Source organism: Manacus vitellinus, unplaced genomic scaffold (genome assembly GCF_001715985.3).
Source record: "Manacus vitellinus isolate BGI_N305 unplaced genomic scaffold, ASM171598v3 scaffold_12_pilon, whole genome shotgun sequence".
NCBI lineage: Eukaryota > Metazoa > Chordata > Aves > Passeriformes > Pipridae > Manacus > Manacus vitellinus.
Window position 1 is genome coordinate 8,195,659 of NW_021938949.1, and position 25,036 is coordinate 8,220,694.

At 45.7% G+C, this 25,036-nt stretch overlaps 1 protein-coding gene and 1 long non-coding RNA gene across 2 annotated transcripts in view; one reads left to right on the forward strand and one right to left on the reverse strand.

Moving 5' to 3' along the window:
- Nucleotides 1-16,564: 16,564 nt before the first annotated feature.
- The window catches only part of LOC108638673, a 9,350-nt gene continuing 878 nt past the window's right edge, over nt 16,565-25,036 (reverse strand). The window contains exons 2-3 of the long non-coding RNA XR_001920020.3: nt 22,345-22,478; nt 16,565-18,510 (exon numbers count right to left, since the gene is read on the reverse strand). This is a non-coding gene — a long non-coding RNA (uncharacterized LOC108638673). The remainder of the gene's footprint in view (nt 18,511-22,344; nt 22,479-25,036) is intronic.
- PSMG3 (proteasome assembly chaperone 3) overlaps nt 24,981-25,036 on the forward strand; it is a 3,556-nt gene continuing 3,500 nt past the window's right edge. The window contains exon 1 of the mRNA XM_018067303.2: nt 24,981-24,996. The gene's annotated coding sequence lies outside the window, so the exon portion shown is untranslated. The remainder of the gene's footprint in view (nt 24,997-25,036) is intronic.

Here is a 25,036-nt window from a genome sequence, read left to right on the forward strand (position 1 = left end):
TTTTTCCAATCAACTTTGTGAATCTAGTTAATCATCAGCACTTGAACTTGTTAACTTGGAGAGTTTCAGAGCTGTCACTCTGTCTGATTGCTGGAGACAGCCCAGGGAAGAGTTTGGGGAGCACAGAGAATCCAAATTCCTGTCTCAGGCAAAGAAAAGAAAAGAAAAATAAACAATAAAAAACAAGAAGAAAGAAAAAAACCAACTCTCTGCAGCAGCAGAGAAAATAAAAATACAGTGCTTTCCCTCTCTTTGTTTAGAGTCACAGCTTGGTGCTGGCATGTTTTGCATCAGGCTGTCAGACAGTGCTTTGCAAAGGCAGGCAATACGTCTCCTTCTGCACATGGACAAAATCCTCCCTGAAAAGGTGCTCACGCCTGCACAGTCCAAATATCTGGGCAGGAGCAGCCCAGGCAGCCAAGCTTCCCTGAAAATGTGCTCCATGGTAATGCAGGCAAAGAATGGCCTTAAGCTATGAAGCTCCTCGTCTGCAGGTGCAGTAAATCAGCTCCCCAGCCAGCCCCCCGCTGCGGCTGGGGCAGGGCTGACCTGCCCACCATTCACAGGAAGCGAGGGCAAGCCACAAAAAAGCTGGAATTGCTCTGGAAGTCGCTGTTGCCTGCAGGGAAGCTTTGCTAAAGCATTTCATGCCTGCCTTCAGATGGTATGAGAACAGTTTTTCTGCCCTAAATCCTCCCACATCCTTTCCAGCAGGAGAGAAGGGACCAGGAATCACAAAACCTCTCCTTCACTATCCCTGTCCAAAGCTGCTCCAGCGGCCACTGCTCCTGGGCTGGCTGAACACAGAGATGGGGTGGGGACCAGCATCCCCACAGTGCTGTCAGAGGATGGATGAGTGACCACATCCCACAGCCCCATCTGCTCTAGAACTACTGCTGTGTCCTTGCTCTCTTAAGTGCCTCCAGACCCAAGGGAAAGGCAGATGAACAGGGAGTTATGATATGCCATCACCTCAGAGGTGGAGCAGCACAGGGCTTTACTGGGAAACTGCTCCAAAGGAGTCAGATTAAAGCAAAACTTTGATCTGACAGGCACCCTCTCGTCTCCTGACACAGGCTCTCAGCATCCCCATCTCTGCTGGCCCTTGCCTTCCACAAGCCACGTTGCTTGGGCAGAGAGACTATCCACCCTGGACTGCCCTTGCTGACTACATGGGCAAGTGCCAAGAGCATGGGGATGTGACCACTTGGAGAGTGGGCTTGCCAGGCTCTGAGCTGCAAGTCCTCCATCCTCTGCTTCATTAAAAACTTCTTCCCTGCCTGAGTGAGCCCTGAGGGAGGGAGAAGTCTAGTCCCAGATAGGAAGACATACCTTAAACCTTTCAAAGCCACTTTTCATTGGACTTTTCTATATTCATCACTGCAGACTAACAGAGATTTTCTGTCTAGTTTAGATGATTTTTTTTTTAATTTAATCCTATCCAGTGAGAGCCCTCTAGGGAGCTCCTAACCCTGCTTTAATAACATGCTCATTAGTGAGGTTATTCAGGGAGTGGTTTCTATTTGACACTCCAGCATCTTTCCAATTAATGTTGCTTTAAAACAAGCAAACCTTAAAAAAGAGAGAATATCAAACAGCTCAGAGTCAGCACTGCGGGAAGCCAGCAATTTCCTCTGGATTTTCATCTCCCTTCTCTCCAAAATTTGGTTCTTAGTACCACAGCCATTTGCTGAGACAGGAGTAAATTAAAAGAGTACAAGGCCCTGCCATCCTGGTAGCTCAGGGGTGTCAAACCAGAAGCCAGAACACCGAGTGAGACACCAAGGGTTGTTTTGTTGAGCTGGATTAGGTCCCACATGCTGCATGCTCTGGGTCATGCAAGTGCAAGGTTGTACCAACGCACACAGGCATTCCCATGAGCTAAGGGACAACAGAGTGACATTTTCTGCCATCTCTGCAACTGGGAATCCCTTCATCAGCTCAACAGCTCCCAGCACAGGAGGTCTTTCTTTCCCTTGGTCCCTCACCTGAGCATGGCAGCGTTTGTGTGCAGCAGTGTGGGCTGCTGCAGCTGCCAGCAGGATCCCGGGTGGAGGGGCTGTGTGAGCGAAGGGATGTTGCCACAGCTGCTGGAGCAGGGACACAAAACTCCTCTGACATCTCTCTAGATGACTTGGCTCATCCATGTATTTACAGACTGACTTTTCCCCTTGGCTTAGTTATTCCATAATGGGACGGTCCAAGGGCTGAAACAGCTCAGCCTGATCTCTGAGCTCATCTCCACACAGTGACATTGTATTTGCCAGGAGTGTGCCTTGGTTTCCTTTGGATGAAGGTGAGCTCTGGACACATGTCCCATCACCAGGTGACCAAGAAGAGGGAGAGAGAGCACAACAGGTGCTGCGGAAGGTGAGGCATTGCACTATCTGGACATGAGTAACTGAAAAGTGTTTCAAAACATGCTCACTTTACCCAAGATAAGCAGGACTGAAGTGTTTCCTTTGCTGCCCACTACTTTCCCTACTGCAGTAACAAGACTTATTAATTTCATTTTAGGTATAGAAAATTGAAATCTGGGTCAGAAGTGTGGAAAGCAGAGGCACACACAGTACACAGCCCACTGCAAAGAAATACCACCCTTGGTAAGTCAGCAGCTGCAAAGGGAGCAGGACAGGGACAAATTCTGCACTGTTGGAGGGCCAGTACTGTTCCACCAACCAAAGAGAGCTGCAGCCATTTGTACCCAGCTGAGCTGGGCCCTGGAGGGCTGAGGGCAAGTGCTGCCTAGGCCAGGAAGGAAATCAGTGGTGAAACAGCAAGAGAAAAGAGACTGTGAGTTCCTAGAGCTGGTAACAGTATCGAGAAGTGACTTGTGCAGGGCTTCCCTCTGTGTTGTCCTCAAGTAATTCCCCATGATTTGGACTGAAATAAGTGCATAATTGTGTTGCCTACCACAGCTTGCTGAGCACATGTCACTGCCTGTGACACACGGAATAATGTCGGTGTTACCTGATTTGGGGAACAGCTAAACTCTAAGTCTGCAGGCATCCTCCACTTTCTATTATCCCAAGTCCCCCTTAGGCTCCTCTCTTTGCCTTCCCCAGTCTTACACAGAATTTTGGCTCTTTCCTTGTTAATTAAATGACAGCCGTCTGCAGCCAGAGCTTGAATTACACCTGCCTAAAGCGATCAACAATGATTGGAATTGTCGTATCATTTTGATTGCAAAGATTCCCACGCAAGTCAAAACAAGCAGGGAGTGCAGGCATATGCTGAGAGCTATTACCAGGCTGTGAGACGGCTTCCCTTCTGCCAACATGCACCCAAGGCCTATCCCAAGCTCTTCTCTGCAAGAGTGTAAGAGCAAGGCTAAGCAGAATGATTTTTTTCCCTTGGCCTGTGGCTCCTTGCAGTGGTTTGCAATGGGAGCTGAAGATGCTGCTGCTGGCCAGAGGTGTCTGTGGGACCCAAGGCAGTGCTAGAGATGAGGCACAGCCCACGAACATCCTGATCTGCTGTTTCAGGATTATTTCTTTACACCAGGCTTGCAGCAGTTGGTGTTTTCCTGGCTTATTTTATGGCTGTGTTGGAAGAAGAAAAGCCAGTGAAAGGGATATAAGTGAAATAGGGCAAGTTAGAAGTAGGCACATAAAGATGAAAGAGTACAGATCAGTGAGGCTACATGGAAGCTCTCCCCAGCAAGCACTGTGCCTGGATTTCCCCGGGGATTATCAGTTCCTCCCCGTGCTTCACTGTGGTGCAAACACAGTCCTCCTCTGCAGTTGTTCTCCACTCCCCCATAAAGTCCTGACCATGTAAGCAGCAAATGGGATGCCCAAGACTTCCCAGTATATTGGGAAAAGTCTGTCCCAGAGTTTATGGGCAGCTGTGATGGCACAGCTATGCTGGGAGTGCTGGGAGAGGACCTGCAAGCAGCTCAGAGGGAGGAGGGTCAAGCACCAGCTGAACCCCTGATCAGCTCTCAAATCGAACCAGGCACAATGCTTTCAGTAAATATCAAACCAGCTAATAAATGGACAATCTGAGAATCTAAAATTGTTGGTGAAATCAGGCTGAATTTGGGAAAACTGCGATGAAAATCCCTGGGGGAAGGAGGCAGAGGGAGGATGTTGCCCTCTGTAAATGAAACTTCTCACTATGGTTTCAAAGCGCAGTTTGCTTTAAGACCAGATCTCATTTTTAAAGTGAAGCAGGAATAAGGCAGAAAAAGTGTTTGTCAGGTCAAATAACCCAAAGCAAAATATTTCAGTTCAGGTCTAGTGAGACAGATGTGGTCCCCAGCTGAAAGACGAAGTGGGGGGAAACTGAACCAATTTTTTTCCTCCTGATTTCTTGGGTCAGCTACCAGCCAAAAGCCCTCTGACTTGCCAGCTCTGCTCTCCAGCCCAGGGCCATGCCAGGGGCACTGCTGGGGTGGGGGAACATCTCCCTCCTGCTCAATCCCACTCAGGAATTGCAGTGCCCCTTTCTGTTGCTACAGAAACAGCCATGATGTCATCCCTACAGATGAGGAGGTAGCGCAGGAGCTCCCGGGAAGGGCAGAAAGGTCACACAGGATTGAATCCTCCCTGTGCCAAACCCCAGGCACCCTGTCCCCCAGCATGCGAAGGTGTGCTGGGGAAGACAAGAGCTGCAGGACAAGAGGTGAAAGGATTTGCGTCCTCAGGAAGCACATTTTAAGCTTTCTATACTGAAAACTCACATATTTTTGGAGGTCTGGAATAGATTCTTCAGTGTACTGGTTTGGAGCAATAATGACATCCAGTGGCTGGTTAGCTTAGTTCTCAAGGGGAATCATGCACAAGCATCCCCCATTCTGTTGCTGCTGAAGGGTGTTAAAGTGGGACAGGCTGGAGCAGACGGACGTGTTTGCAGGTCACTCCATATTCCTCTCACACCTGGAAAAAACAGCACTAGGATGAGCCCTATGGCTCCTCCACCAGCTCAAGAACCTGCTCCCAGGACATGCTCCTGCTGAATCCTCCCCAGCACGCCCCAAGCCTGCTTCTTTTGAAGTTAAAAGTCTCTTGATTTCAGGGAGGGAGCAGAATGAGAGCCAAGAACTCTACTTCTGGCTGCTCCAGGCATACCCCAGGCTTGCTGGAGAAGCACATATGGTGAACACCAGCCTCCAGGAGGCAGTCAGGCAGTGTGGGCACTGTACACTGACACAGTTTGTGGCACAGAGTGACAAAAGCCGAGATACCTGAGCCCAGGCTGAGCTCTTTCTGTGCTCAGAGAAACCAGGGAATCCTGAAACACTGGGACACCATGTCAGGATACATGGGCCACAGGTTGCCAAAACAGAGCAACATCATTGGATGTTGCCATGCCAAGGGTGACACTGACTCCTGTGTCCCACAGCTTTCACAGCAATTGCCCTGAAAGAGGTCCCCAGGCACTTACATTATGGGGAAGGGGCCAAGGCCTGGGGCACATCATAACCTCAGCATAGGAGAGGCACTTCTGTCTGCATGGTGGGCAGGAGCACATCTCTGTGGTGTCAGAGGGATGGTCTGGATTCAGTATCTCCCCCCAGCCATGCTGTCCCTCCTTCAGTCCCAGGCAGGCTGTATGTGCGCCATTTGGAGAAGCAGTGGCTGGAGATCCTCTTGGCAGAGCTCCTCCTGCAAGGTCAGGCTCCCAAGCAGGCACAAAGCCAACCTAAAAAAAACCAAGCAGCATCTCTGGGCCTTTGGCAAGAAGCAGAGTTGTGTCCCTTTTGCCCAAGCCAGGGACCAGGACAGCACCACCTGGGGGTGTGAGGCACAGAATATCAGCAGATTTATGTGGGATGAAACAAGACTCAGTATCTGGGCCTCAGCCACCACAGCGGCTTCGTCACATTGACAGCAAAGGCAGGAGAAAGATTTATTTGAAGCCAGAGCCCAGCTGTTGGGGTTTAAAGGTCTCTGAATGCATCCCCTGCAAAAAGGCAGGTTGGCAAGGCCTGTCAGGAGCGGTTCCTCTATTCATCCCTGCCAATGATTACTGGGTCAGGCAGAGGTTTCACTCCGGAGCTGATGGCTTTACATGCATGGATGTTCCCAGTTCCCCTCAAGGCTCCAGCAGCAAACGCAGCTCAGCTCACGTGTGCCTGCCCAGACCCCAACCAAGCCACTGAGACGTGAAGGATGCAGTTACGCAAGCGGAGAGAGCACCAGTGCCTCTGCCCCCACAGCTCACTGAGCTGGCACAGGGGCTGGCACAGCCTGGGCTGTCAGCACTGCTGGACACAGCTGAGCATCACACGGGGGCTGCACTCACCATGCAGGCTCTGGCACTCCACGTCTGGCACCTCACATCGCTGCCAGAGTGGACTGGATAACTGGGATCGGTGTGGATCCAGGCCACGGCCATGGCACGGACTCAGGAGCCTCTCACCCCTTGACAGCAGCCATGAAGTTCTCCCTCACATGTGCTGTGCTAGGAGTGTGAGGTTTGCCTCATGTCTGCTTCTCATCTCAGCTGTAGCTGAATCTCAGGAAGAGACACCTTTGTCTGGGACGAGCAGATGGAGATTCATCTCCAAGGAACCCGGGAGAATGTTAAAGTCGATTAAGCCAGGGGTACTAATTGCAGAGAGTCAACAGGCATCTCTCGCTGCCCTGGAAGATGTGCAAAGACCCATGAACAGTCAGGGACACAGATGATGAGCTGATTTAAGGAATCACCTCTTTAAAAAGCCACTTTAACAGTAAGGTCATCACCTTGTTGAATGATCCCAAGTGACTTACATTTTCCCAGCACTGATCACAGCAGTTTCTATCACAGCCTATAAGCACACATACACCTTCATTTCAGTGAGGCAGCTGCTGTGATGGCCTTGCTCACACTCCTCACTCCTCAGAGAGGATTGCTCTGTGTGCCCAGCACCCAAACACAACTGCAGGGGGAAAGTGCCTCCTGGCATTGCTGTTAGCAGGGCAAGTGTGTGGTTTAACAGCTGTAATGGGCCTCAGAACTGCCTGTCTCCAGCTCACAGGGGAAAGGGTTTCTGCCAACACGGTGCTTCTCCACAGGATGTTTCACCCAGGTGATGAACGAACAGGCTTCTTGTTCTTTTCTGCTCTTAAAATTAATAGCAAGTGCTCAGAGTCACATCTGCATGGGAGAGGCACTCTAGAGTCCGCTGTGCCTCTCTCCTGCTGTTCCTGACAGGCCACCAGTGCTTCAGCAGTTCCAGGAGAGGAGAAGCCCTGAGGCTCTCCCCTTGAAATGCTGTGTGCTGCCTTTACAAGGAAGTCTCTGCTGAAGTGAGGGAGAGATCAGCCACAGCTGGTCCAGGTGTAACCCTGGCCAACACATCATCTGGATGGGACACCTTCATCTTTGCAGAGCCTTGGCAAGACCCTGCCTGATGCCAGGAGCCTGGTGGTCTCAACCAGCTCTTCTTGGCCAGCTGCTGGTGCACAGAGTCAAGATCACAGAGAGCAGGAAGCAATTCAGGACCAGTCCTGCTGTGGAGGTTTCTCAAACAAAGAGCAGAAGAGACTGTTGCATAAGTGCAGGAAAAGCTCCTCAAACACTTGGTAGGGATTTTTCCTGGGGAGGCATGAGGGACAGCCAGCATTTGAGAGAGCAGGGAGGCAGGATGCAGGTCTGACCCCAGCAGTAAGTGGATGCATGGCCACAGGCAATGCTGCCAGTGGTTTGCAATCTCCTTTCATAGAGATGCTGTCTCCCTCACCTTCATTTCATTGCTATTGCTCATTTCTGGTCTGTAGGGAAAGGAAGAAAGGAGAAAGAAAAGGAAAGGAAGGGGGAAAAGGGAGAAAGAAAATAGAAAGAAAAGAAAGAAACAGGAAAGGGAAATGGAAAAAGGAAAGAAAAAGAGAAAAGCTATTGCAGACCCAAAGGACCCTTCCAGCCCAACATTTAATAGGTTTTCTCCTGTTATATTAGCACTAGACAATCAAACTGTTCAGCACAAGGTTATTTCCCTCTAGGTTAGAGTGGTGACTTGGCGAATGCTTAAGGAGATCTAACAGACATGTTATTGTGTTCGTGAAGGCTGAGGGATCACCAAAAGCTCGTGCTGGTCTCTAATGGCCTCGTGCTGCTGGGCATGCTGGGTTTGGAATGAGACAAACCAGAGGTCTCAGTTGAGGGACCTCACACCAAGCTCTGCCTTTGTCCTGGGAGGAAGAGACCCCATTCCCTGGCCAGCCGCAGACATTTGGCAGTTCTCTCCCAGTTCACCTGTGCAGACACGTGGCTCTGCTGGGCTTTCCAATGTGCAGTTGCCAGCTGCCATTGAACAGCTGCCACTTGGCCTCCTGAGAGGGCTGTTTCCTAATGCCAGCATCAAATCCTCCATCACTTCTCAAAATGCTGTGGGAACAAATACATGTTGTACCAACATGTTACTGCTGCAACCCCTCCTGCCCGCACCCGTGCTGTGCACTGAGTGATCTGCTGCCCAGTTCCACTGTGGGTCCCAATCCACAGCCAGTCCCACTGCTAAAAAGTGGGTTTCAGTTATGGAAATGGATTTTTGTTCCCTCTTCCAGCTCGTGCCCACAAGGTACAATTTTGTCAGTCATTAATTAAGCAAAATCATGTATTTCCTTCCTTCAGGCAGGGCTCCTTACACCCTTATATCTTAGCCTCAGTATCCTCTACTTTCCTCCACAGATTTAATTTCCTTCATCTTTTGTCCTGTAACTCCTCCCTGCAACTTCCCATGCTCGTGCCTCTCTCCCTCCTTCCCTCCTTTCCTCCCTCCTTCCCTCCCTCCCTTCCTTCTTTCCCTCCTTCCTTCTCCTTTAATTGTTTTCTTTTGTGGTTTTTTTCTCTTTTCTGTTTTTTCTCTTCTCGTCTCTTTTCTCTTCTTTTCTCTTCCCCCTCCCTCCTCTTCCTCTCCCCTTTCTTCTTCTCTCTTTCTTTCATACTTCATTTTCTTTGAATGCTCTGATTTCAACCCAGAGTCACCATTTGTGTCCTATTGCCCCCCCATTTCATTTTAGGCCTCTAATTTACCAGGATTGAGTTATATTATAAAGAATAGAAATGTCCATGTAGTTAAAGCTCTGGGGCTGAGAGATATGGGTTTAACTCCCAGCCCTGCCACACTCTGTTTGTACAGTAGGGTGCTTAGATATGACAGCTGTGAGACCCACAGAAAATCCCTCTGAGGCTTATTTATGGAGGATGGTACAGTGCATTTGAACATCTAGTCCCTACAGGTGCAGAGTTGTTCAATCCCACATTTTCCTAGTCCATGTGACTCTTCTGTGGAGTTTAGAAACCTCAATATCTCCCCAGCCTGGCATTGCTCTGTTGCTAGCATAAATCCCAGCTCCCCTGTGCTGCAGCAAGCCTTTTAGAGCTCTTTTAAATGACATTACCTTTTCCTTGTATATTTTTGATCCAAAGCACAGAAGAAAGCTAACAGAGGGAAATCAGCACTTTAGCTTGGTGATGTGGCAGTTCATAAGCAAGTCAGCTTATGTGGGTTTGGATGATACAGAAATTGGCTAGTGGGAAGAATATTTACAGGAGTCTTTTCTCAGCTTTGGAATTAGAGAAAATAATCCTACTAAATTAAACAAAAGTGATAATAATATAAAAGAGTACTTCTTAAACGTAACAGCTTCCTTCCTTGCCAGCAACATAGAACTCAATGTTTTCAACACATGTATAATGCATTTTTAATGTAAACAGCGTGAGGCAAAATTCCAGCATAGGATGTGAAATAGAAAGAGAAATTGTTCAGGAAGGGAGCTGGGGAAATTGCTAACGCTGCAACAGAATGAAACTTTCTCTAAATCCCAAGCTCTGTCTGTGGGGCATTACAGCATCAATACTATTATCACTGCACACCATGGGCCGCTTATTGCTTTTAATTATGTTAGTAAAATAAAGGATCCTTTCTGGCCGGACTGGATGGACAATGTTAAGCCATGCTGGAAAAGCTGGATAAACCTCATTAAGGAGAATTTGGCACAGGGAGAGATAAGGCTGTGTGCTCACCAAGTTCAGGATACTTCAAAGGGAAAAAAGGCTTTTGATAATGGATTTCTCAGAAGTCGGGACATGACTGGGCACCTTACTCATCCTACAGCCAACTGCTCACAGAGGAGGGGAGGTCTTCCTGGAAAGGGCCCTCTGCTCATGTTGCCACTTCCACAGACATGTGCTGTAATGGTGCTGCATCATAACTATAATTTTAGGGTTACAAGACTCTGCCCCTTTGTTTCAGTGCTCCTGAAACCACAGAGCATGCAGTGAAAGGGCCATGGCCCCAGGCACGCACACGATGGGATGGCAGATCCCTGTGGATCTGCTGCATCCAATGGTTCCCAGACTGTGTGGGCAGCTGGGCTGCACGTTCTCCTGTGTTCCATCTTGTGTTTGCATTGAAGACACGGTGAGGGAGGAAGGAGCAGGGTTATTATGCATGCAGACAAGAGTGATCAGGGAGGGATGGCAAGGACACTTTGGGGACAAGGTTAGAATTCAAAATGATTTAGACAAGTTGGATGAAATGGCCCCAAATACCGAGGTGAAATGCAAACTGGGGACAACAGCAAGCCCTGCTGGAGGCACAGATTGCTCATATCCAGGGTGTGAATGACTGAAGGCATGCTCTTTATTCCAGAAAGGAGCTGGGATAACAGCAGTCACAGGCCAAGGGTCTGTCCTGCAGCTCTGTTCCGAATGAGGAATGGTCCCTCTCGTTGTGTAGCCTAACAAGTGGCAGAGGAGGATTTTAGTCTTGTCTCTCCCTCAGCTCAACTACTCAGTCCTTAAGGCCTTTAAAAGATAACCTCCATGAGGAAGGGAATGGTCTGTCCTCTGCAGCTGCAGCAGACAGGACAAGATGACACAGGTTTAAATTGCAGTGAGAGCAAATCAGGTTAGACACAGAGGACTGTTTACAGGGTCTGGAGCAGATAACTTTGGCATGCTGGGGAGTCTCCATGCCGACAGCTGTAAACTTTTCTCTCCTGTTAGTGTACAAGTCTAAAATGCCATCTGTGTGGCAAGAGGAATTTGGGAATTTTACGCATCCTCAAGGAGAGGAGGTGGTCTGGGTTCCCCTGAAGCATTTTCCCTAGCACAGGGGAGGCAAGGCTGGTTCATTGTCCTATGTACTAACACTGCTCTGAATATTGGGAAAAGATAGAAGCGATGCTATTTTTGAAGGCAATATTGAACATAAATAGACATGGCAAGGTGCCAGCTTCAAACCAGAACTGTTTCCAACAGAGCTGGGTGAGGCACTCAAAGAGTCTTTTGAAAAATCCATTAAGGCTCCATCAAAACAAGGAGCTTTTCAGAATGACAGACACATAGGTGCCTTCTTCATCTCATTCATTGAAATAAAAAAAAATCAGGCACGTTTTCTCCTTATTTCCTTTCACACAGACTCAGCCCCTCCGGAGGAAAAAAAAATAAATTAAAGTTTCTGTTGTGGAGAAGAAGGCAGCACCATTTCAAGTTTTAACAGATCTTCTATTGATCAGGCTTAAATTGGCTGCGTGCTGCCTGCAGTTGAGCTCCGCTGCACTGCTGCTGACATGGAAAGGACTTAGCAGGCAGGCGGAGAGCTCACCAGCCTGCAACCCTCATCCAGTGCTCAAAGCTTCAATATGCAGAAGCTTTCAAGGCTGAAAAGCCCAGGCTTTTGCCTTTCCACCAGTAGGTCTTTGAACACCTCTGGGTCTTTGTAATAGCAGCATTTGCTTCATCATTTCAATTTCTGCATGAGTCACAGTTCCCCTCATGTACTACTTTTCCTTTCCCACTCTGCCTCAGAGATAAGAATTCAGTGTCCCAGAGCAGAGATTTGAGAAACCTCAGGCAATGGATTCATGTCCGGAAAAAAAATGAATCTTATCTACGACAAAGAGGGAAAAGGAAGGGGGTGAAATATGTTCGTAGTAAAATTGTTAAGAGACCAAATCGGTGCCTCCTTAGGAAGTTCCTGGGATGTAAAGCACCAATTAACGTGCACATGATGTGAAATATGAATAGGCCAGGGCTTTGACTCATCCCCCAGTACAAACCAAGTGAAGAGTTTGAGTTGGCAACACAAGTAGCAATTTGAAGAGGGAAAAGGAAAGCCTTTCATTCTATCTGGATGTGCCTCCAGCCATAGCAGAGGGAGAGAGGAAGTCATACAAGTTAGGAAATGCCAAGACATGGAGATGTGACCTGAGGGTGCCTGTAGTCTGCCTTGGCCAAATGCCAGAGCACGGCCCCAGGTCCATGCAATTATTTCCATTGTGAATTCAATAACCATTGCAAACTTGCACACACGAGCAAGGACCTCAGACTAGAAAGGAACAATACACACTTCAGCTGTGGACCCCCAAGCACTGGGTCATGCTAATCAATCAACCCACTCAGTTCCTCTGGCAGAGAAATATTTTTAAAATATTTTAGACAAGAAAAGGATCAAATTGTTGAGAAAGCCACCAGAACTGGTCATTTGATTCTTCAGAAGATGCTAGTTCTACCTGTTTGTAAGGGAGCTGAACGCTGGGGACATGGAGAGGTAGATGAGTGATAAGTCCTTGGCTGTGACCTCCAATTGACCCAGGCAAGACAGCACCAATGCCCCGCCCTGCCTGGCTGATTGATATTTGGGACCCAGCAGGGTTGGTGTTCAGGCACTGAGGACAAACCAAAGCCATTTTTGGTGCACTCTCTATTTACAGCTGCAGCACAACCAAATCCATCAAGCAGGAAGAGGAGTTGTCACTGTCACATCCCGGAGGAAGACTGGGCTGACTCAATTAGGAGACGTACACGAGTATTGATTATTGCCAAGTACAAATTCTCTCTCCCTCTCAACTATGTGGTACTGTTAGTTTATTTTCCTCCTCCAGGTTATTCTTAATTTCAAAATAACACAATTGTTGTTGTTCCCAATGTACAATACAAATTGACAATATAATATAGCTTGTATTACCACAGTCCCTACTGGCCTCTGATGAGTTAGTAATTCAACCATCTGATTTCCTCATTTTTTTTTTCCTTTTTGCTTGTGGATTCCAAGCTCTCTGAAAATGTATTTCTTGTTTACATTCAAATCAAAGCCACCTCACAGCCATAGGATGTCTGAAAGATTTTTCTTGCCCTTCAACTCTACTATAGAGGAGGCTGGATCTGTTCCAAAGATCTTCTCCTGTAATCACAGCCATCAGTCACTTATCCCCAGGGAAATTTATGCCAACCCCTCTCTGTATGCTGGGACAACTGTTTCGGAGGGGGCAGTAGAGCCTGTGAGCTTCCTGCCTCAGCTTACAGGTTGGCACTAAGCAGGGAATGGATGTAGCAAGCTACGGTGTGCCAGGACCAAATGCATCTGCCTACAGACCTGTTTCTCCAGGTGGGAACTCATCATCCCTGCCTCTGGAAATAAAGCCATTGGAGGATCTTGCTATTAACTTATGAGCCTAAAAAAGGGTCTCCTGCATCTGAAAATGGAGATCTCACGGTCCTGCACTCGGTCAGAGCAAATAGAAAGGTTGAACTTCCTACGCAAGCATCATCACTCTCCTGCCCTTGTAGTGCAATTTTGGAGCCCAACTTCTCCCACACCTGCAGTTTCTTGCATGGAACTGGCAAAATGCACTGACTGCGTTGAATAAGCCTAGGGACTCAGAGGTCCCATGATCTCACCAGAAGATATTAAAATTCTTCATCTTCCTCTCGCCTGATGAAAGAGGTATGAACTGTGCTTGGGCCAGTTAGAAATTAAACCATTTCCAGTGTATAACATCTATTGCTCTCCTTGGGGATGACTCAGGATGTGAGTTACACATTTCTGGTGGAATGGTACTGGAGAGGACAGCAGGGCCAGCACTTCAGTTCTGTATTTATGGATATCATCAGAAAAGTTTTATTGGATACATATTTTGCATCCCTCTCTCTGGAGGACTTTCACAGTATTTTTGTTCTCTTGCTTTCAGTAACTGATTTTATACATGTATGTACACAGAGGGGATGTGGGTAAGAATTCCTCAAAGTATGGAGAAACAGTGATTGTTTCCCACTTGACATAGGGAGGGAACATGGAACTCCAACCTTGACTGTAAGTCCAAGGGACTGGAGTGGGTCTGACCCTTCTACTTCTTACCACAATCACACTTGCCTCCTTTAAAGGACAATTGCCATGCACTAGCCTGCACAAAGGCCACCTGCCAAGGCTGCTTTTTCTTCTGGCTCCCCTTCAAGATATGCTGCTTTCTCCATTTAACTCACCTGTCAAGGGCACCCAAGTGCCCTCCCTGAGGGCTAATCCCTCCAGTGATCCCTGCCAAGGAGCCTTGGGTTGTGTTTCAGAGAGTGTAAAGTCTTCAGCACATACTCCCAAAAACCTGCCTGCCAGGCTTCCTCCAGGGACAGTGCTCATATGGTGGCACAACTGAAACGTGGGGCCACTGTGCAGCTAAGGACAAAACCCATCTGCAATTAGATGTAAAACAGGGTGATTCAGTACCAGTCCTGATGCCCTCATCGGAGTGCATTCTCCTTTCTCCAAAAGATGAGATGTTCTAAGATTTCCACCCAAATAGGGAAAAACAAAGCAGTATTTTGAAGGTTTTCACAAAAACAACACATCCCACGGGTAGTTTGGGTCAATCAAATATATTCTTTTGCTCACTTTTCCCATGTAATATAAAATGTGGATGAAAAATTGACAAAAAGTAAAATGACTGCAACTTCGTTTGAAAAATCATCAAAGCAGAACACTGTAACCTAAAAGTTACTTTTGAAAAGGGAATGATCAAAACAATATGGCCTGATGTGCCAAAATAACACTTCCAACAAAAATTGCTTTAACAACATTTTTCTCAAAAGCTCTTCATTGCATCATTCCCAAAAGGACCATTCTTGGTGATAGCATGAAGAGATCATCCAGGAATCTTCTCCTCTTATACTTCCTTTTAAGGCAGTGGCAATGTGCATCAGTCTCCTCTCTTCATGTGCTGCCTTTGATACTTCTAGTCTTTTGTACAAAGCCTTGTTATTAATGTTGGCCATGGGGAGCACACGTGTGAGATGCACAGCACCACAGACCCTTCACAGCTGCACCATGTTTGCCTTCAGCAATGGGGGATTGGTCAGAACTGACACAGATGTCCCCAGGACAGCAGTGATTTATCAGAAGGAAAGTGAGCCCGATGTGAAGGTCGCATGACACGTTTCACCCCACTCACATTCGTAAGTCCAACGTGCATCTGTTGGCTGCTGAGCATGTACAGAGCAGGTATCTAGATAGGAAGGTGTGTGCTTATGCACTTGTCAGCGTAGCATTGAGATGTCCAGCATGTAGGAGAAATATATATAAGAAACAATCACTGGAGCATGATTGTGTGGTCCCTCAGCTCAAGACAGTACGTGCTGAACTCCGTCCACACGAGTGGGCTGGTACAGACCTGAACAGAGCATAATGAAGGCCCTTCTTCATCATGCAGGTGCCACTTATCCTGACTCAGATTCAGTTACACTCGTGGAGCTGATTGCAGATTTCAGCCTACTCTTGCATAGCAAGAGCATATTCAATGTTCCAGGGACTCAATGAAACAAGAAGTCAGCACGTGGTCTTCCTTACAGCCCCCGGGTCTTGTTCATCCCTGGTGGAGCCACATAAAAAACGAGTCTGGCCTATTTTGTCAGATGCAGAGATATCTGTGGAATAGTATGTTCAATCCTTTATGTCAGGTCATCTATCTCTCCTTAGCAAAATTAATCCGTGATTACTTCTCCATTTACTGTTGTTTTTTTTTAAAATACAGAATTATATAGTAACCTTCAAACAGAAGGAGGGAGAATAAATACGTTTAATTTAAAAGTTTAACTAGTCAAAGCAAAGTTAGGGAAAGCACTGAGCATCTCAGGTGCTGGTTAACCTATAAATGAAAAATAAGGAAGACAAGGAAAAGGAATATTAAATTATGTAAATTCTTAGGGGAATCATATCTTGGCTCATATACAAGTCTAAGCTGCTGCAGGAAAGAAATGGGAAGACTGGGCTGGAGGAAATGCGACAATTGGTGTCTTCCCATGGAAAGCAAGGGAAAACCTTCAGCTTCCATAGAATGGAAAATAGCTCCAATTATAAAACAGTTTAGGTCACTACATAAAAACAGTGATGGGTTTTGCCCTCAAAACCAAATAGCAAAGCAAGTCCCATGGTCAAATATAGTTTATCCACACATGCAGCTGACACACAGCCCTGTAAGGGTTGTTCCCATTGCATGAAGCTCCTGCTTTATTGTAAAGAAGGAGCTGTAGTATGGGGAGAGCATCCACAGAGATGGAGCTTGCACACTGGTCTTTCTCCTTCAGACAGGAATCAAGTCTCTTGGGAACACGTATTGGATTTTTGCAGGTACAGCCTCCTTCATAATTTATGGCAGGCTGCCTCAAAACCTCCCTGGATGCTTTCCTTTTCCCCATGCAGACATGTAGGACCCAGGACCAGTGCAAGAAACGTCAGATCCCACAGCAGCTCACTTGTCTGATGGCAAGGATGGGTACTGACACATTTTTCTCTAGTCCTGCTGTCTCCAGCTTCTCTGTGGGAGCTGATGCTGCAGGACTCATCTTGCATTGTTATGTAGATAAGTAGAAACTCCTCTCCAAAGCTCTAACGTGCCTTACAAGTCAACAGGAAATAAACTTCTGCAAAGAATGCTGAGTTGTAAGGCTGGTCCCAGCTGGTTTTGGGAACACTGTTCTGTTGGAAACCATATTTCACGGTGTTTAATCGTGACAGGATTTTCTGAAGAAGGCCAAGCATGTGGGAACATTTATCACTCCCTGGAAGCTAATGGTTGGTCCTCAGCACAGATTTACAATTTAATTGAAAAAAAATGAGAGAAAGAGAAGAAATTTTGATTAACACTGCTCTTAATCATCAAAGCTTTGGCTGGGCATCCCCTGGTTTTGCCAGCCCAAGTCATAACATGTATTAGAGGACTACAGTAGAAACATCCAGAGAGGAGAATAAAGCAAGAATGAGGCAAAGGACAGTCTCACTTACTCAGGAGTAACTCCATGACATAAATAGCTACTTCACACTTATGAAGATGTGGAAACTCAGCTTGTCCCAGTGCCTTCTCAACATTGAACATTTTTCCTTCCTTCTAATCTTTAGGACCTTCCCCAGCAAGCCTCCCTTCAGGCTCCTATTTGGAATGTTTGCATGATATATCAGGAAACATCTCTAAAAAGAGACATCAGTCTGTGGCATGGAATTCTCTCTGGGAAATTATCTGCTGTGCTGCAGGCTGTGAAGGGGAGATCTGTTACCATTCAAGAGCTGTCCCATTCAAAAACTGCTGAAGCAAAGAGCAAAAATTCTCTGAGTCAACGCTGAACCAAAGTCCCAGCCAACATCAGGGAGCCCTTCCTGTTAGAAGAGCCTCTTTTCAGATAAGACTTTCATCCAAGGTTATCTGAACACTCGCAATCAAATGGCATTTTGTGCTAACATTAATCCTGGTGTCCTGGCCACATTCCAGTTCGAGTAACAACCTTCTGCCAACTTAAATTCCTCCAGAGGTTTCAGTAGGATGCAATTTTTTTCCTCTTTTTTGTATTCTATTTCTGGATAGTCAATTCTGGACAGTGCAAAAGACTGACCACGTTCTAACCCAGCACTGGTAGCACTTCATTTGTGAGAAAAGTGGACCTTGAAGTGAGAAGGACCAAAATGCTGCATGAAAGAACATTATTAATAATAAATGGCTTTTACAACGCATTTCTACTTTTCTTTTAAGTTCTGGTATCAATGGAAAATGTAGAGCTGGAATACTATTGAGATCCCTGAGAAAGTTTATTGGCAATCCCAGCCATTGGAACAGAGGAATGCATTTTAAGTTGTGATCAATACACTTGTGACACAAATGAAAGGGAGATGTTATATAAGGAGTTTTTTCCACTGGAGAGAGCCCTGACAGCCAGTTATTGCACTGAGGAAAGGAAGTTATCCAGATGGACTCTCCGTCACACTAATGAAGCCATCTCATAACTGTAACAGAGACCTCGTGTATCTGCTGTGACACTTAGCAAATCCGGGCATGAATAAATAACCAAAGTCCAATTGAATTAACCTCCAGCTGATCAGCCCTACTAAACAAATTATCCTAAACTCTGAACAAGATTAAAAGGACTGGCACAGGCCAGAATCATGTGGCAGGAGTGTTAATTCAGTTTAACAAGTTTAAACCTAATCCCTCAGTGTTCTCTGATTTCAGGGTTTCAGGGCAAACAGGTTCTAAAATGCTCTTGGAAGGGTTAGAAAGGGAGGCTCGCATGAAGTTGAGAGAAAAAACATGATGTCAGCCTGGAGTCACCTAAAGAAACAGAAGAGGAATTGCCAGTGCAGAGCAGAGAAGGACTTAGGCAGAGCATTTCTTACAGAGACAGAAGAGGGTAGGAAAATGACTTTGATTTCCTTATGGAATATTCCAACCTCATTTCCAGGATGAAACTTAAAAGGTTGATAGCACATCTGCTTTTCTTGATTTTCATATTTCTTGTGCAGAAATAGAAGATAAGCACCTATGAAATAAGAGACAATGCTTCATTTTAATGCCATTTTCTCCAGTATATAATTGTATTTCTCTCCTAAGAGTACATTTGTACTGTCCATCAAAAGTACAATTCAATTATCACAAACTTCAGTTCATTACTTAGAATGGCACTAACAAAGAAACAAAGTACTTGTTTTTTTCTATGTTGATTCATAAAAGAATTTATGTGGTCAGTTAAAATTAACTTTAAACTTCAACTTTAATAGACTCAACATTTTGCAGGGTTTTGAAATGTTAAACCTGCTTCCAAGAGAAACTATTTATTTGATTAATTTCTAGACACAGGAGGAGATGTAGTAAACTCTACAAGTTTTCTGAAATTGAGATAAACAGGATTTGAAACTCTTCTAAATACAAGTTCCTGCTGTATATGCACGTGCCTAACAAAATCTTTCCAATCAAAAACTTCCTCATACATGTATTTCCAATTTTCTGTCTTAGGTAAGTCCTTCAATACAGCTCCCAGCTTCCTATAATCTCACACTTTTTCAGTGAGTCTGGTTAGTATATGTACAGAAATCTGTCTCTCTACAGCCCACGGAAGAGCACCTGCTTGCATTCTTTTGCCTTGCCATGGAATGTCTTTATGCAGGTCTGGCTTGGATTCTTTATTGTCATCTACAGCATAACTGTAGCTTTATGTGCTAAACTTCAGCACCAGATAGGATGTTCATTTTGACTAGATGGCAAACAAATTTAATGTACCAGGAAAGAGGAAGCATTCAGACATCAGGTATTTTCACCATCTCCATCTTCAACATCCAGAAAGAACTTAAAAATCAGATAGAGCCAATCTTCATCTAATATTCAAGAGTATTATACCCAGGAATCATTTTGGTACTGTTTCATTGGCAAGGCACAGAGTTGTCCACTTTGTTGGGAAATGCCTGAATGCTTCCACATATTTAAGTTTTGCAAAATGAATACCTCCTGTAATTCTGAAACTTTTGTTACACAACCCTCGAAATGGAATCATGACCTATCTACTGTGTACTTTGCTATTATTTATGCAGTATATAAATGCAAGGTAAATATTTATTCTCATTTTCCACTGTGTGCACTGACTGATATCTCCCAAAGTTAACAGCAGCATTATGAACTGCAAATGATGACACATTGTCAAAGTTGAAACCATTTGGTTAGATGCCTCTTACATTTTCAAATATTCCCAATGCAATTTCGTAACTGTCTTGAACATAATGAGGCAATGGATTTTTCCCCTTTCAACAGTGTAACAATGAACAACTATTAGAACCACTTTATTATTTCCCGAGTTTGAAGGATCAGTGGCCACAGAGAAAATATGCCCTTTTCAACCAAGTTTTTAATTGTTTTCTCACTTGAAAGAGGAGCTAATTTATTACTGGCAGCGCAGAAGGCATTTGTCTCATCAAGATATATCATTCTAACTATGGGTGAATACTAGACAACAACACTATTTAATTTGCTGTCACAATTAAGTGATTTATAGAACTGACTATACGATTAGTATCATACTAATACTCTCACATTCTCTTGTAGCTTCTGCAAGAGCCACGGTGTTATTTGCCGTGCTTTTGCACTTCTCAGGAACAGAGGGGTACGAGTTTTGTTCTTAGAAGCTATGCCACAATTATTTTTACAATCCACTCCATTTGCATGTTGTCTTTCATCTGACAGACCCCCACGAGCACCCAAAAAACTCCTACATAAACTATAGTGAGCTTTATGGTAATTACTGCTGTCTTTACTGATCCATGGAAATAATTCCTTCAGCCACTGCAGCAGTACGAAACTTCTGCTGTTCGCAGGGTAGATCTGCTGATGGATGATACCATCCACAGGCGCTGTCATGGTCGTGATCTATGTAGGGCTGTTACTTGACAAATGAAAATTATGTAAACAGTACTCAAACTCAATCTTGCCTCATGATGACTCTGTCTGTTCCATACCCCCTGCCTACAGTGTCCAGTACAGCCAGCTGTTATCTCATGATAAATACCGGAGATAAAATTATCATCAGACAGCACCAGGTTGGCTGTATGATGTAATCCTGACTCTTTTAGGTAGCTGGAGCTCTTTTAGCTCTCTTAGGTAGTCTGGAGTGATGCTGGAGATGTATTTCACACATTTCCAGAATGTCATTTTAATTTCAGTCGTTCTTGAAAGTAATTTCTGGATAATTTTTGCAAAGAAATGTAGGATGTGCTGGTTTTAAAGGCACTGAATATATGAAAACTACTGCTGTTTGAGATCAAGCACCCAAGAAACTGCTTTCAGCAATGTCCTTCTGCAGGTGTGACTTGCCTCATCTTGTCAGGCTCTGCGATCTCAGCAGTAGCCCCCTCCCGAAACTCTCCCCCAGCACCAAGGTTGCTCCTTTCTCCTTTCTCCTCCCCGCCCCATGGATCTGTAATCCTCCTTTCCCAGCCTGCACAGCAGCTCAGAAAACACCAATGACACAGCATAACAAAGTCCTACAAGGGCTGGAGTACTCCTCTATTTATAGGTCGCTAAATCTGACTAAAAAAAACTTCCAGAGCTCCAGTCACATTGCTACCTAGATGTTTCCAGGCCCAGCCAGAGCACGCTGGATCACTGCCATGTTTTTAAATCCTACCCCGTACACTGAGCTTTCGCAGGAAAATCTGCTAGTGCTCATATGTGGGCACTTACTATTGACACAAATATTAATGAACATTCCCATATTGTTTCCTTACTAAGTTGCAAGTGCAAGAAACAAAAACAACAGCATGACCTGACAGTCTCAGGCATGTAAAGACATCCAGTATTTCTATTTCAGATGGGCAGCCGAGTGCAGCTCACACAGAAAAGGAACAATTGGACGTGTTATGTGTGGGGTTTTTTATTAAAAGACTGTTGTTTTGCCAGCTGAATTCTACAACTGGGAAAAAAAGAAAAAGGTTTAATCAAAAACAAAATAGCTTGGAGCTGTTTTGCAATGCCTAATGGATTGGCTGAGTCTTCCCCTTACTCACACAATCAATGAAATAAGAGAAGTCCCACACAGTAAGAGCTGTGTGGACAACTTCAAAACAAGCCAAACCCTTAGACTTGTCTCTCAGAATAAGAATTGATATCCCAGGGAGCACAGAAAAGGGACCAATGCACAAAACAGCCAGAATCCCATCATCTCCCTTCAAAATATGAGCACAAACAGAGCCTCAGAGCTTTAACCCTGAGAATGCTGTTCAGGTATCACCTAATCCTGGACATGTCTGAACTCCTCAGCTGCTCACACTCCAACTTCAGGCTTCCCTGCACACATGATGTCCCATTTCTACTCATGTGCAGAGGCAGCTGGGCTGTGGTCATGTTTGGCAGGCCCATACCTATGTCAGGCTGAGCTCTAGAAAGCAGGAGATAAACCAGCCAACGTTAGCCACAGCACGTGTGACTCCTGACTGAGGAGAGCCAGGTTCTAAGCCATGTTTGCAGCGACTGCAGAGAGAGCCAGGCAGGGAGACACAGTTGTTGGGGCTAAGGCTGGTCTCTGAGAACAGCCCCGGGTGTGCTCCTCTCCCTGCCTCCCCCAGGGCCTCAATCCGGTAGTATTTTCTGAACAACACTCTGCTAGACTCTATCAAAATGCAGTGAGGATGGCTTGAAAGGAGAAATCCAGGGTGTGGATTTCTGCCATCCCTTCTACTCCTTTGACACAACAGCTCCATGGAGAGAGTGCTCACACAACCCTGCACCACCCACCCCCCCGACCTTGCTGTGGCAGCAGTAAGGGGAGCAGGAACACTCTGATATCGTCTGGCCCGAGGAATGTACTCGCAGGCAGCTCTGCTTCACGTACCTGATTTATAACAAGGGTCAGAATAATTCCCAAGCAGCTCCTGCATCAGGGAGCAAACTAATTCCTTTCCTCTCTCCTTGGCTGCGCAGCCCAGGGCCCAGCTGCACCTGAGGTTCCAGCTCACAGTCTATATTCTGCATCATAAAAGATACAAGAGAGAAATCTAAACTAGAGAAGTAATAACCTGTAAACTAATAAACCAACCCAGCACTTTGATAGTGAGGCCCTCCCCAGAGCAGGGATTATTAATGGATGTTCTGAAACACTGTGTGTCTAGTTTTCGAGAGAAGTAGGAAACATTTCTGATGCTCTAAGGATCTTATGCATTTGTTCTTATAAAATCAGTTCAGATAAATGCAAAGACTAATATAAAAGCAGCCTCCTTCCAGTCTACACACACAGAGGCACTGAGGCAGTTTAAAAAGAAGAGTAATACAAAACTGCTCAAATAAATAATAGTAAAGGTATAAAGTGGCAACATTATGAATAGCTTTTCTTGTCAGCGTATGGGGCTGCACAGTCATTGATTTTGTCTCATAATTGAGATAGTGATATGCACAACTTATGTTTCTTCAACAGTGAGTGCATGGGAATGGAAGAAGGGATCCTGAAATTCTGCAGAATCTCCAGCTGAGAATTTGATGGCTCTGACCTGCTGTCTCGATTCTTTATTTTCCCTGAACTGTAAAATGGGGTACATTAATAATGTGTTATGTCAAAAGACAGCTTATGAAGCTAAGTGTAATAATGTTTGCAATGTGATTAGGGATCTTTGGAGGAATAGTACTGTAGAAACCAGGAGTGTAAGTGTGCATCCAGGTCTCTCTCAGCCACAAAATGCTGGGAAGCAGATGGCAGGCAGACAGACCCCTCAGGAAAGGTCCCATTACCTGCCACAGTGTGTATTCTCAAATCTCAATCCCCTATATGTCACACAGACAATAGGACTCTTCTCTTTAGTTCATTTTTTTTAATGTATTTACTGTCAGTGATGAAGATTCAGTGCTTAGTTACTTCAGTTTACTATATCCCACCTCAGCTACATGCCAAAATGAGACATCCAATTCAAAGAAACTGTTAAAGACAACTTTTTCATCCCAAACTAATGCAAAACAGCAAAGAATGGTGAATCCCTGTAAATCTGAACAGCAGCTTTTTGTCCTCCTGACATGTAAAAAATAAAATGGAGTCTGGTGAGGATGGCAGGAAGAACTGGGTCCTTTGTGTTTCCTGAAGTAAAGTTACTCTCTGGAGAAGGCAGAGCAGGAATAAACTTCTTTATGAGTCAGGAGGTTTTACTGACAATAGCTGCTATTATCTCTGTCAAACAGGCAAAGTCTCGAGTGATTGTGGTAAGCAAGAAAGAGGAATGCTGTCTATTCACAGTGCTGGAAAACAGACTATTTGCCAGACTGCAAAGAGTACCGAAAAGGTATCGTGCCTCTGTTTGAATTAACCACAAAAATAACCTGCTGAATTAAAAGCTTTTCCGTGGACCTCTGCTGCTCTCTAACGGTGCCTTACAGGATTCTCATCACAAAGTCTAAGCGTTCTTCCTGTAGTCAAGTTTTGGTAAAACTTTTAATGCAAAACAAAAGGAATATTCATGAGGTCCTTAAGATATGTTGCCTGAACTGATAACCCACAACTCAGGCAGCTATTGCTGCAGCCACAACTGGGATATTTAGTGTATGGTGGGAATGCCAGTAAAGGAGAGCTAAAACACAGCAATGAAGGCTTCGAGCATACATTAGATGCAGCAATTGCAAGAGTCTGGAAGGTTGCAAACCTCTGAGAAATCCCAATTTTCAGGGCTATGTATAAATTAGAATACAAAATTATTATTCACGAGTTCTAGTATTACAAAGAAAAACGTTAGCACCAGATCAATTGTGTGTAATTAACAGAAACTAATGTCTGCACCCGGGACAGTCATGTTTTGTTTTGCTCTCTTCACACAAGTGTCCTTATTTTATCCCCCACAACAGCTCCACTGGGCAGCTGCCATCACTCACTCAACCAAGGGCAAGGCTATGGGAGCCATAGCCCAAAACCAGCCTTATTTTCACAGAACCACAAAACAGTTTGGGTTGGAAGCGACATTAAAGCTCATCTTGTTCCAACCCCCTGCCATGGCCAGGGACACCTTCCACTATCCCAGGTTGCTCCAAGCCCCGTCCAACCTGGCCTTGGGCACTTCCAGGGGCGGGGAATCCACAGTTTCTCTGGGCAACCTGTGCCAGGACCTCACAACCCTCATAGTGAAGTTCTTCGTAATATCTAACCCTAATTTCTCTGCATTTAGTTTAAAAACATTCTCCTTCGTCCTATCCCTGTCTTCCCGTGTAAAAAGTCGCTCTCCCTCTATTTTTATCAGCCTGCTTTACAAGCCGCTTTTTTTTTATTTAGATGGGAAAGCGCGCTCAGGGGATTAAAGTGTGACCCAACAACGCCCAGTGGGTGGGTGCAGCCACATCCCCCGAGGAAAAATCAAAACATGCAAATATCTGCAGCCCCGCTGCGGCCCTCAGGGTCACCTGTCCCCTCACGGGCCTGAGGAGGGGGACACGCCACCCCCTCAGGGCGCTGCGGGGTCCTGCCCTGGGACTGCCCCAGCCGCGCTGGGAAGCGACATGGAACGAGGAGAAAACGGTGGAGGAGACGGCGTCGGGGGAAGGGGCTCCTCCCCGGA